The 12,052-nt window shown below is 29.2% G+C and overlaps 1 protein-coding gene across 2 annotated transcripts in view; it reads right to left on the bottom strand.

The window, feature by feature from the left end:
- LOC107446327 (prolactin-releasing peptide receptor) overlaps positions 1-12,052 on the bottom strand; it is a 210,639-nt gene that overhangs the window by 116,211 nt on the left and 82,376 nt on the right. The window contains exon 2 of one of the 2 annotated variants that reach the window (XM_071187661.2): positions 1,060-1,161. The exons of the other annotated variant lie outside the window; for it this stretch is intronic. The gene's annotated coding sequence lies outside the window, so the exon portion shown is untranslated. The remainder of the gene's footprint in view (positions 1-1,059; positions 1,162-12,052) is intronic. 2 annotated transcript variants of the gene reach the window in all.

Below are 12,052 nucleotides of genomic sequence, written 5' to 3'. Positions count from 1 at the left end.
TGGAAAAAATAGTGACCATTTCATGGAAAACCTGTAAATTGTTTACTTTCGCTTCACATTTAAATAAGTAATATAATAAAAAAAATAGTTCAGTAATAGAAATTTAACAAAAAGTAACAACCATTTAAAATTTCGTTCCTTATACTTATTAGCAATTTTTTAAAAATCCCCAAAAATAGGAATAATGAAATAGAACTGTAAAAAATGTAATTTAATGTAAGACTTTTTATCCAGAATAATATTGGTTTTACGCAGTGAGTTGTTTACTAAACATTTTAAGATATTTTTTTCTCGAAAAAAGGAAATCGTTATGAAGTAAATTGGTTTAAAATCATTATAGGAATTGTTAATCTAAATTTTTCGTTTTTTAATGATACCACTTAATATAGAAAATCATTTTTGACCATTTGTAAGCTCAAAATAGTTATTTTCTAATACTTTTAAATCACCCTTATGAAAAAATATTGAATTGTTATTGGATGAGAAGCTTTTAGGCAACCATGACAAGTTTTTTAATTACTATTATTGCTATTTTTCTTTTTTAATTTTTTAATTTATCATTCACCAATGACAAGCAATTGTTGAGAAACATTATCCAGTAACAATACCCTAGAATGTACTAAGAAAACACGAATATGTTTTAAATACTTTTAATTAACCCATTAGAAGACAACGTTTTCATTTTGGGATCATTTTTTGTTTCATTGCATTCATTTTCGTTTTCACTTTGATTAGTATTTATTTAATAAAAACAAGAAACTAGGAGCCCCGATATATATTCGCGATATAAATATATTTCCATCTGAAAGTCTGGTAAGGCGCGTTTCTTAAAAACTGAAGTGGTAGCTAACATGATAAAATATCCAATTCATTCAAGCGGACTTTTTTAAAAAACATAAATACAAAAAAAAGGAATTTCCGATCTCTTAGCAGGAAAAAAAGGAGAAAGGAAAGAATGAAATCGATTAAATAACAACCAAACTAAAATTAAACTAGATAAGGAAAGAGTAAGAAAAAAAAAGGTAAATATTATGTTTGTAATAAAGAAAAGTTTCTTACTGAGAGATCCAGTGATGTCTTCTCTCTGAAGAAGGAATGAAAGCAGCGACTCGACTTGATTCAAAGATGACTGCGCAATCTCTCCTTTCCTCCTATCATCGCCTTTCAAATAGAGAGAAGCACTTTTTGGAGAAGGATGGGCCAAAAGCAAATACTGATTTTAAATATAGTCCAAAGAATCTATGTTTGAAATGATGGAAATTTCCTTTTTTGGAAACTCTCGAAAAATGGTTGAAATTTTATAAAATGCTGTTAAAATAAAACTATTCGAGAGTTTAATTATTTTTCTCTAAAATTGTAGTTGCTTTAATCTCTTCAGACTTGAACTTAAAATAATTTCGTTAACTGTGATTTTAATGTAGAACTATATATCTTAGAAAAAAACAAACTCGTTATTGAGATAAAAATTTTTTTTTTACAAAATTCAATTAATTATTATTTTTTTGACTAGTTTTAATTATAGCATAAAGAGTGGATACATTTTAATCAATGGCATTTTTAACTTATTAGAGGATGCTATTACGTTTCATTCTGAAATTAAGGAAAAATAACTGGCAGCAGTCTGCCCATCCAATTAACCGTGAAGTTTATGGTTCGAAATATTTTTTACCGTTATGGTTTTGAAGCCTTTTACAACTGGTGCGGTTGAAAAACCGAGGATACAAAAATACGAGATTTTGTAACCATTAATAATTAGCGTAATTTCTAAACAGATTCTATAATATATACCCAGCTGCACTGAGCTAAATATCTTCATTAGATGGTCCTAGTTGGCGTGAAATTCTGGTTGTTAAACCATATCAAGAAACTGTTCGAATATATCTTTTTTTTATGGTTATTTGACTGCTTTGGTAGAAAATGGTAAAATAAAATTAAATAAATCTCTCTTTAACCATTTTTATCGAGAAATTTCTAACAGTGTTCGTAAGCTGCACGAGACAGGTATTTCAGTGGTATTCGAGAAGTACATATCAAATTACTTTTATTCACTTAATTGCAATTTTAACAACGTTTGTAGAAAAACTATTTTAATATTAGCGGAAATCAAAGGTGGATTCGGAAGTGTTTTTGACACGATTTCGACAGTTTCTAGGACAATTGGAAGTAGTGAAGACTGTCATTTTAAATGGAGATATGCTCGTGGGGTAATTGGTGAAGACTGAAACCTAATTAAATAGCTTTTTATGATGAAATAAATCTGTCTTAGTACTGTACAATAATTAAATCAGTAAATGGGATATAAAAAACTGCAAAAAACCATCTATATTAAGGTTATGGGGATATGGCTTAGCTCATAAGTTTCAGATACAGGTATTGCACTAAATGGGATTAAATGTATCTAACTCTTTAATATAATATAATGCTTATAGTATTATATCCATTCAGTTTGAAAAATGATACACTTTATTTGTTAAACGACTTAAAGGGAATACTGCTTTTCGAGCAAAGAATAAAGACAATTAGTTATATATTTTGAACTATCATATTATGAAAAATTGCGAACATCTAGCGTTATTTACCTTAATTTTATTTTATTAAAAATTTAAATCAACTTAAAAACCGAACAAAAATTATTGCTACACCATGTGATAGTTTGCAATCAAAGCAGGGGTTAAAAATATTTTTACTAATAATTAAAACAAGAAGAACACATTTAAATAATTAACCTTAAGTGAACTAGCACATCAATTGGCCTCTATACTTGAATGCAGTTTTTTAGTCAAGATCTTAAGGCAATGGATAATTCAGCTTTGTTACTGAAGAATTTATTTTGGAATATATTATTACGTTAAATGCTTGCGGATCAATATATTTTTTTAGTGGTCTCTGTTGCGGAAAAAACAAGCCTGTTTTGGTAACTTTTATAGCAAGGGAATGAAATAAATCAAAATTTCGAAGCTTTTTTATTATACAACTATAATGAATATTTTTCCAAAACTATTCAAAACAAAATAGTATTTCTTCGAGAAAATCATCCTTTTTGAAGAATTTACATCCAAACCTCCCATTAAGTAAAAATGAAAACTTACATTTATTTGATTATAAATAAAAATAGCTACAGATGCACAGTGAGCTAAAAAAACAAACCACCTTGAATAACTTTTGATCCAATGATCACGTTCGAGGACTCAATCTTTATGACTAGAGAGGGTGACTTGAAATATGCTAAATAATTACTGCAGACGATATTTTAAATTACAAAATTAGACTCAAAAACGTACTTTCTCTGAATAAACATGCCTTTTTTTAGACGGATTCGGATCTCTGACTCCCAAAATATGAAAGGTAGCCGCAATCTGGGAAAAAAATTTCAAATAGTTTGGTCAGTAGAGTGTTCCAAAGCTTGACCCCTTAATGTTAACTTTACTTTTTGTGTATTTCGCCATATCTAGAGAACTTTTAATGCGAATTGAAAAATTTTTGCACACAATTATAGAATTCGTTTATCCAAAAATAACTTTTAGTACATATTTATATTTTTTAATTATTTAATTTAATTATGGTAAAAAAAATTGAATTATAAGGTATACAATTTTTCCATCGTTTTTAGAAAGATAATTTTACATGACATAATGCAAAATTTCAGCAAAACCATTTGACTAGTTAATGAAAAATTGAATTTCAAAAATTTCAGATATTTAAAATTAGATTTCTCAGGTACTATTCTACCGATTTTGCTCAAATTTTGTATTTTGCCTTGTAAAATTATATTCTTTAAAATTATACACCTTACAAATCAACAATTTTTAGACAATTATTAAATAAAGTAATAAAAAATGATAAATATTTATTAAAAATTATTTTTTGAGGGAAATTATCTTTAAACTAATTTTATAACTGAGTGCAAAAGTTTTTCAATTCACTGAAAGAATTCTCGAGATATAGCGAAATACGCAATAAGTAAAATTAACATCAATGGACCCAAACTTTGAACCTGTCTCTTGACCAAACTATTAGAACCATATTTCCCATATCGTGGTTACCCCCTATATTTTGATAGGAAAAAATCCAAATCAGTCAAAAAAAGGTATGTTTATTCAGAGAAAGTACGTTTTTGTGTCTGATTTCGTAGCTTAAAATATCGTTTGAACTAATTATTTAACATATTTTAGGTCAACCCCTCTAACCATTAATATTGAGTCCTAGAACGTGAAGATCCGATCATTAGTTTAAAGGTTATTCAGGGTTGTCCGTTTTAATTTTGAGCACTGTACACTTACATAAAAGGAGTTTTTGGTACACAGATTTTTGTAAACAAGAATTTTTTTAAATCAAAATTCCCCCTTAAAAATTGTTTGAGAATTGTTTATAACAAAAAAGGAAATAAATATATGCCTTCGGTCAAGAATGAAATTTTAAATTTACTGTCAAAATTCAGGCTATCGGACTTTGACATTACATAACATTTAAATGACTTTTGTTTAATTGATAATTTTCAAATACATTTTAAAATACTGTTCATCAAGTTGCTTATATCATGTTGAAATTATTAATTCGTAAACATAGTATAGTTAAAATATCACAAAAAAATATCCATTTGAAAGACTAGTATTGACATATATAGAATAATGCTATTCTAATGAAGAGAGTCATGGTCGCTTAGGGGATAGAGCATTTGCCTCCCAATGAGGTTTCTTCTGGCTCGAATCCCAGCGATGGCTGGTGGATACGAATTCCGTACCCGGCTCAAGTCGTTTGTCAACACTCATTTTCAAACCTCAGTGCTGGCGTAAAATATCCTCAGTGATAGATGAATCATGGGTTAGACAAAGAATATAAAAAGGAGAAGTCCAACTCTTCGAATACATTAATACCGAGGAGAACTACTCATTTCGGTACGTTATACCAGAAAAACAACTTACAGTGTGAGCAACATATTCAAATTTCCATGCTTGTCATCTGAACTAAGCTCCAGCGCATAAGAAAAAAAGTGATAGTCAGGAGGTACGTCACATGTGGACCAGTTGTTGGACTACTACATGCATAGTTTGGTACGCTGCTTCCCGCCTAACCGCCATTTTATTCTTTCTTTCTATATCAAAATGTGTTAACAAATTTAGTTAACATGGATGATATAAATATATTCTCAAAGATTAAATTAATGTAATAATTATAATTAAATTAATTATTAAATTAATATTCATTAAAGTAATAATATTCATTAAAAATACAGTACTGTTTATCAGTACTGTAAACAGACAAGTGTACAGAACAATCCAATGAAAAAAAAAAGAACTTCTCTTCTTCACCCCAACGTTTCCTTACGGTTCTACGAGTGTGAACCCGTTTATAGAACCTCTGCTGTTGTGCCCCTAAATGTTGTTTTCTCTTTATACTCAGGGACAATACCTAACCGTGGGGGATTAGTTTAAATTATGTCAATGAAAACTAGAATTCGTCCTCTATATATATTCTTTGCGTTAGAGTCCTCTTGCCGTTAGGCTAACTGTAGAAAATTTCTGCGGATTTCATCCTCATGTAACACAAACGTGGATTAGTTTCATGAAATAGTCCTTCACGAAGTCAAATTTCTCCAAATACTTGAACCAGGAGTTACCTTGTTTTCTGGATTGAGTTCAAAAATTTAAGGCTACGGAGTTGCACATCGGTAGTCGTTAACTCAAAATATTGGGTCGGCTGTTATACTATGGTTATAATATTCTAATGAAGAATAATACAATGCCATTTGAAATTATCCTTTAGAAAGACAACATACGTATACAAAATATGACTTATGAAAGAATGATTGCAAAGTAGTGCTTTTTTTTCGCTGTTTGGTGAACGGGTTTCAAATTTGATGCCCTGATTTCAAAGACTCAAAGCTCCACTTTTTCAGTTTCGTAAGAATTTTCCATAAACTTTGCTTAAATATATGAAGAATAATGCATATTTTACATATTCTGGAGTGGGAAACAAGGATATTAATATAGACAAAGTGTTGTCGAATAATAATAGTTCATATTGGAGTATTGTTTCTAATATATATGCATATATATATATATATATATATATATATATATATACATATATATATATATATATATATATACATATATATATATATATACATATATATATATATATACATATATATATATATATATATATATATATATATATATATATATATATATATATATATATATATATATATATATATATATATATATATATATATATATATATATATATATATATATATATATATATATATATATATATATATATATATTTTTTTTTAACTTTAAATCAAATGTGACAAAATTAATGTCATTGAAACTAAATGTTATAGAGGTTTTAATGAGTCAACAGTACAATTTTGCACTTAATACCTATATACATGTCTGACGATGCAATATGCATGATTGTATTGTTGAGGTATTGTTTGAGGTATTGTTTCTTGTATATAAGCTACAAAAGAAATAATGAAGAAACTTCGAAGCTATTATGTTGTATGTGTACAATGTTGTAAATCAATTTCATGTACATTAATTGTAAGTTTTATCAATTTAATTTTGATATTAGGGAATTATTATAGGAAATTACATTAAACACAATGTTTCATATGTCTAGAAGGCGATCTCTAACACGAAGAATATCTAAATTAGTACAACGAGAACAAAAGAGTAAAAAGTTGTACTTTTTGTTCATAAAACTTTTAAAGCTTCTAAGTTTATGGTCCTATTGATTTGGTATTATTTTTATTCAATTCAACGTTGTAAAATATATTAGAATCATTGCCTCATTTCTTATAGGAATGTAATAGTTTCTTTTCTTGCATAAGAGCCACTCTAAACTTAAATCTCTCAAAATAAAACAGAAATATGCACATGCTATTACTTATAATTTGTTTTTTATTCACGTGTATCACGGGCTGTCCTATACGTCTCTGACTTTTAGAAGTGGTAACAACTTATGGCATTAAATGTTTATCCCTTTACATAGATTACAATACAAATGATAGATGATTATGAAAATTCAATTCACGAAAATTTAACTCGTGAATATTCAATTCGTTTTCTGTTTGTGAAGAAATGGTTCGCAATGAAATATTTTAAGTATTTTCCTTGGAATCAGCACCCAAAAATTTATTAGAATCAGCTATTGCTTTCCAATCACTTCTTTGATTGCAGGTCTGTCTTATTAATAATTATAATAGTGCATTTTTGCATATTCGTTCAGAAATTTTTATTTTTTTTTTATTAAAATGAGAATTATTCTTGTCAGAAAATTAAAATGATGGGACATTTTTTCCAAGAAATCTGGAATAATATGAAGTGTAAATAATCCCAGCACAAATCAAAAGAAGAATATCTCATCATTTGAAAATCGGGAAAAAAAGCTGATCTTAATAACTGTCATTCATTTCCGTAATCTATTCCCAGAAAAATTAAGAAAGTTATTAAAACTAAGTGCAATCATGATTATCTTCCAGCTACTTGATGACTTCAGTAAAGAATATACTTCTTTGTTTTCGTTTCAAGATTTTGATAACTTCATTTGCACACTCTTTTAAAAATACTTATTTCTACTCAAATGCCTTCGAGTTCAGAGAGTGTAATAAAAGAGACAAATTAAATAAATATTTCTTCCAGTCAGAGGAAATATTATTTCTGAAAGATAATTATCTAAAGAAAGAATGAAGTTATCAAGAGCGACAAATAAGTGGAACCATGAAAGTACAGTTTTACAGACGGAGTTGGCAGCAAAAATTAGTGACACTTCATTTATAGGAACTCTAATGTAACAAATCGATTTTTTATGCCTGTTTCACTTTATTCCACTCAATATACTTAGCTTGAAGTTATTGCATACAAAACTATTTTAAGAATTTTGGGGTTTCCCGGATTTTGACAGCATATATATATATATATATATATATATATATATATATATATATATATATATATATATATATATATATATATATATATATATATATATTCAGATTTGCATAGCAACTCATGGTCGGAAACATTTTAATTCACCGCGTTGTGGTGTTGTTCACAAGAAGGATCGGGCTCGGGCGTGGTGTGCCGCTTACCTGGCCACCACGTCCTCCTAATTTAAGTAGCATGGATTTCTTTCTCTGGGAGGGGGGCTCTGAAAAGTGCCGTGTACGCAGCATCTGTGGGTGGATCTAGTTTCAACAATTGTCTGTGCTGATGTGGATATCCAATAAAATGCAGGTGTATTTGAGTGATCCATCGCCTGATTGTGTAATGCATGCCTTACTAGCAAAGGTGGACACTTTGAACATGTTTTGTGTCATTTTCACATATCTACTACAGCACATGTAATATTTTTGACCAACAAATGTTTCTGAAGATCTCGGTTTTGTGTCTCTTTGTTCCTTGTACGTGTCCTGCACTTGTCATACCACTTTCCCATGACGTTTCCGACCATAGGTTGATTTGCAATTCTTCTGATGTCCCGTTCCCTGTCTCCTGTCCCCCACTTCTTTTTTTAATTTGGAGGAATGTTGTGGTTGTGTTTGTAAGTTTTCTTTCCCCCCCCCCTTTTTTAAAATTGATTACAAATTATATTTTTGTTCTTTAAGGGTATGGATGCATTCTAAAAAGCAATTTTTATGTTAGGATAATTGTTTTTTAGTTCCAAATTTTGTAGACTATTGCATAATGACGAAAACCTTTTATACGTTTTCCAATTTTACTTAATTATAGTATGATGAATATATATATATATATATATATACACCGATGAGTCATTACATTATGACCACCCTGCTAATAACATGCAGGACCACCTTTAACCCTCAAAACTGCTATCACCCGCCGTGGCATTGATTCCACAAGGTGCTGATAGGTAGTCTGAGGTATCTGGTACCAAGCGCTCACCAACTGGTCCTGCAATTCCCTCACAATGCGAGGGGGTAGCGTGGCAGCACGAATTCGGTTTTCCAAGTAGGACCACAAATGCTCTATTGGATTAAGGTCAGGTGAATTTTGGGGCCAAAACATGACTTGAAATTCACTGGAATGTTCCTAGATGATTCGACCCTTATGACATGGTGCATTATCCTGTTGGTAAACATCATCCCCGGCAGGAAAAACTGTTGCCATGAATGGGTGAACCTTGTCTGCAACTATGTTCAAGTAGCTTACAAATGTCAGGGATTGTTCTTTGAGGATTATAGAGCCTAATGTGCCCCATAAAAACATTGTCCCTGGGCGAGAAACCATGAAAACCTGGGCGAGCCCATTGTTATAGATGGAGGGTGGTCATAGTGTAATGGCTCTTCGGTGTATAATATTATATTGCCTCCATGTTTGCGGTTGAGCTAAACTAAAGTTATTTTTTGTACAAGTAGTCACATCTTTGAAAGTTTGTTTCACTGTTATGGGTTTATTATTCATTTTGTATTGCTTTTTTACTGATATCATGAGTTTTCATGTCCATTCGAACCCATACATAGCTTCATAACAAAAACCATGTGCTTGAAAAACAAGAATATTTTCAGTTACATATTTACTCTATTTCTTATAAACAATTACTGCTTTGTCAATGTTATATACTTTTTGACACGATAACTATTCTGAACCGAAGTGTGTATTGACTTTATTTCAACACTAAAAAAAAGAAAAATTTCAAAGAAAAATTAAAAGTTTTTAGGATTTATTGCGTTTTATTAACTGCGCATAACCTGAAAGTACAAAGAATGCTTAATACAAGATAAACATATTCGCAAAAACAAATTCACATAATACAAAAAATCTAAAAAATTAATTTAAAGAAAAGCAATAAGATTTTTTTTTAAAATTAAAATTTACAATTTTTTATTAATTATTTAATTTTTTAATTTTAATTACCTGGTTTGTAAAGTACGGTCGTTCAGTTGCATTGACGTCAACACATTTTGTGTGGCCACTATATTTTTAGCTTACGATCAGACCTTCTTTTTACATTTCATTTTCTATGTAAAAACTTTTTTCTTAGAATTGCTTCAACAGAAATTTTCTTTTTTATAGTTCTCGGTTGTGCTGTCCTATAGCTGGAGAAAAGAATCCTACTTTTCATTATCTTCCTACTATCGTGTATTCCTTAAATTTTCGATTCCAAGTTTTTTAATATCCGATATATAGAAATCCATAATAATAACTGCGGAATTTTTATCGAAAAACACAAGGATTTAACGGTTTAAAATAGATAGATAATTACTCATATACGCGTTTCAATATTCATGAGACGAAATAATTTCGTATTAAAATATCGGAATTTTAAAAATTACGTAGATACCCACAGATATAGCGACTGGAAAAATGGTTTGAAAATCAGTCGAACAATGTGAATTCATGACGAAATTTACGCAAATGGAGCGAGTACATCCAAAAGATATTATTCAAATATGTGATTCAAAATTTACCAGCGTGATAGAATCCATTTAATTGTATCGGAGTTATGTTGAAATCTGTAACAGTAACCAAATGGAGCAGATTGAGTCATTGTGGTTAAAAATCAAAGGGTGATTTCGCATGTAAGCGATTTATGAGTTGTAATGATACTGAAAATACCGGGATTTTAAAAATTGCGCAGGAATCCATGGATATAACCATCGAAAAAGTTATTCAAAAAACAAAGTAAATTCACAAGGAAATCAGCGCAAATCAAACTCGTGCATTTCAAATTCTTGATTTAAAATTAACTTACAATAATATTCTATTAAAAATAAAAGGATTTCAGTAACAATGTAAAAATATCTCTGTTACAACAAATGCTGAGAAACCACATGCATTTAAGTTAAATTCGGTGGCACAAAATCGAACTGATCAAAAGATTCAATGTGTGATTCCCAGCAATTGTACGAGGTAAGTGATTTCAAAATTTTCCTTTGTTCTCGTGGAGTTCTGAAGAAGTTTCGTCTCTATTTACGAATTATCATAAAAAAAACTATAACATACCTTATTCCTCGTAACCAAAATTTTTTCTATAATATATATATTTAATTGTAAAAGCTACAAAGAAATATATAGTTTCTACTCAAATGCAAAAGCATATAAGATGCTGACGTGTTTTTTTTTTTAAAATCAATTCGCGGAAAAATGGCAACAATCATTCCCAAATGGCTTTAAATTCAAGATATGGCAAAAAGCTTTATCTGATAGATTGATGAATTGATAAGTTTATTGTTTTGTTTTATTTTTTTATTTGAATCAATGAAATGAAGCATAAAAACTCAACTTAAAAACAATAAATCACGAAGAATTATGAACAATTCATTAATTCATGCTAACAAATATAATAGTACAGAAGTAAACAAAAATATGACAGAGAAACTACATATTATACCGTAGAGTGTCAACTATTCACATTTACTGAATCAACTAATCGTTTCCTATAAGAGTTGCTAGAGGGCGCGGTATGCAGTTGAGTCAGGACAAACTTCATTTCACGCGTCGTGATGACGCGTCGCGTGAGAGTAGATCGTTCTTAAGTATTATAGTTCATTGTATAAATATAATACTTTGATATTGCACAAAGAATTTTATTATTTTGATTTTTCTTTAAAAAAATTTATGATACATTATGCCATAGTAAATATTTTATTAATTTGTAATAAGCATTTAAATGCAAGTATTTGATTATATGCATGGATGTATACAATAAAATTTCAATTAGGAAGAAAAAAAACTAGCAACGAGGGAGGTGCTAATATTTTTACTGGCAACCAGAAATTTTTGCTAGTTGCCAACACTTTTTAAAATTCTTTGAGCCCTCAGAATAGCCAGGAATAAAAATTGCCATAAAACAATCATTCAATAAATGAAAAAACAATAATTTTAAACGTATTTAATTTCACAAAAAACTTTTAATTCGGTGAACAACAATAACCTCTCAATCTAACAATAATTTCTATCTTTAAGCTAGAAAATAAATATTTAATAACAAAAAGGAGCATTTTAAGGCTGTTTGAAGAATAAACTTAGAAAATCAATAATATATTAACTAAGAAGTTTAATATATATATATATAT

This window comes from Parasteatoda tepidariorum, chromosome 11 (genome assembly GCF_982258835.1).
Source record: "Parasteatoda tepidariorum strain Cologne lab strain chromosome 11, Ptep-v5.0, whole genome shotgun sequence".
NCBI classification, from domain to species: Eukaryota; Metazoa; Arthropoda; class Arachnida; order Araneae; family Theridiidae; genus Parasteatoda; species Parasteatoda tepidariorum.
The sequence above is the reverse complement of the archived record's forward strand: the minus strand, read 5'-3'. Positions and strand labels throughout refer to the sequence as shown.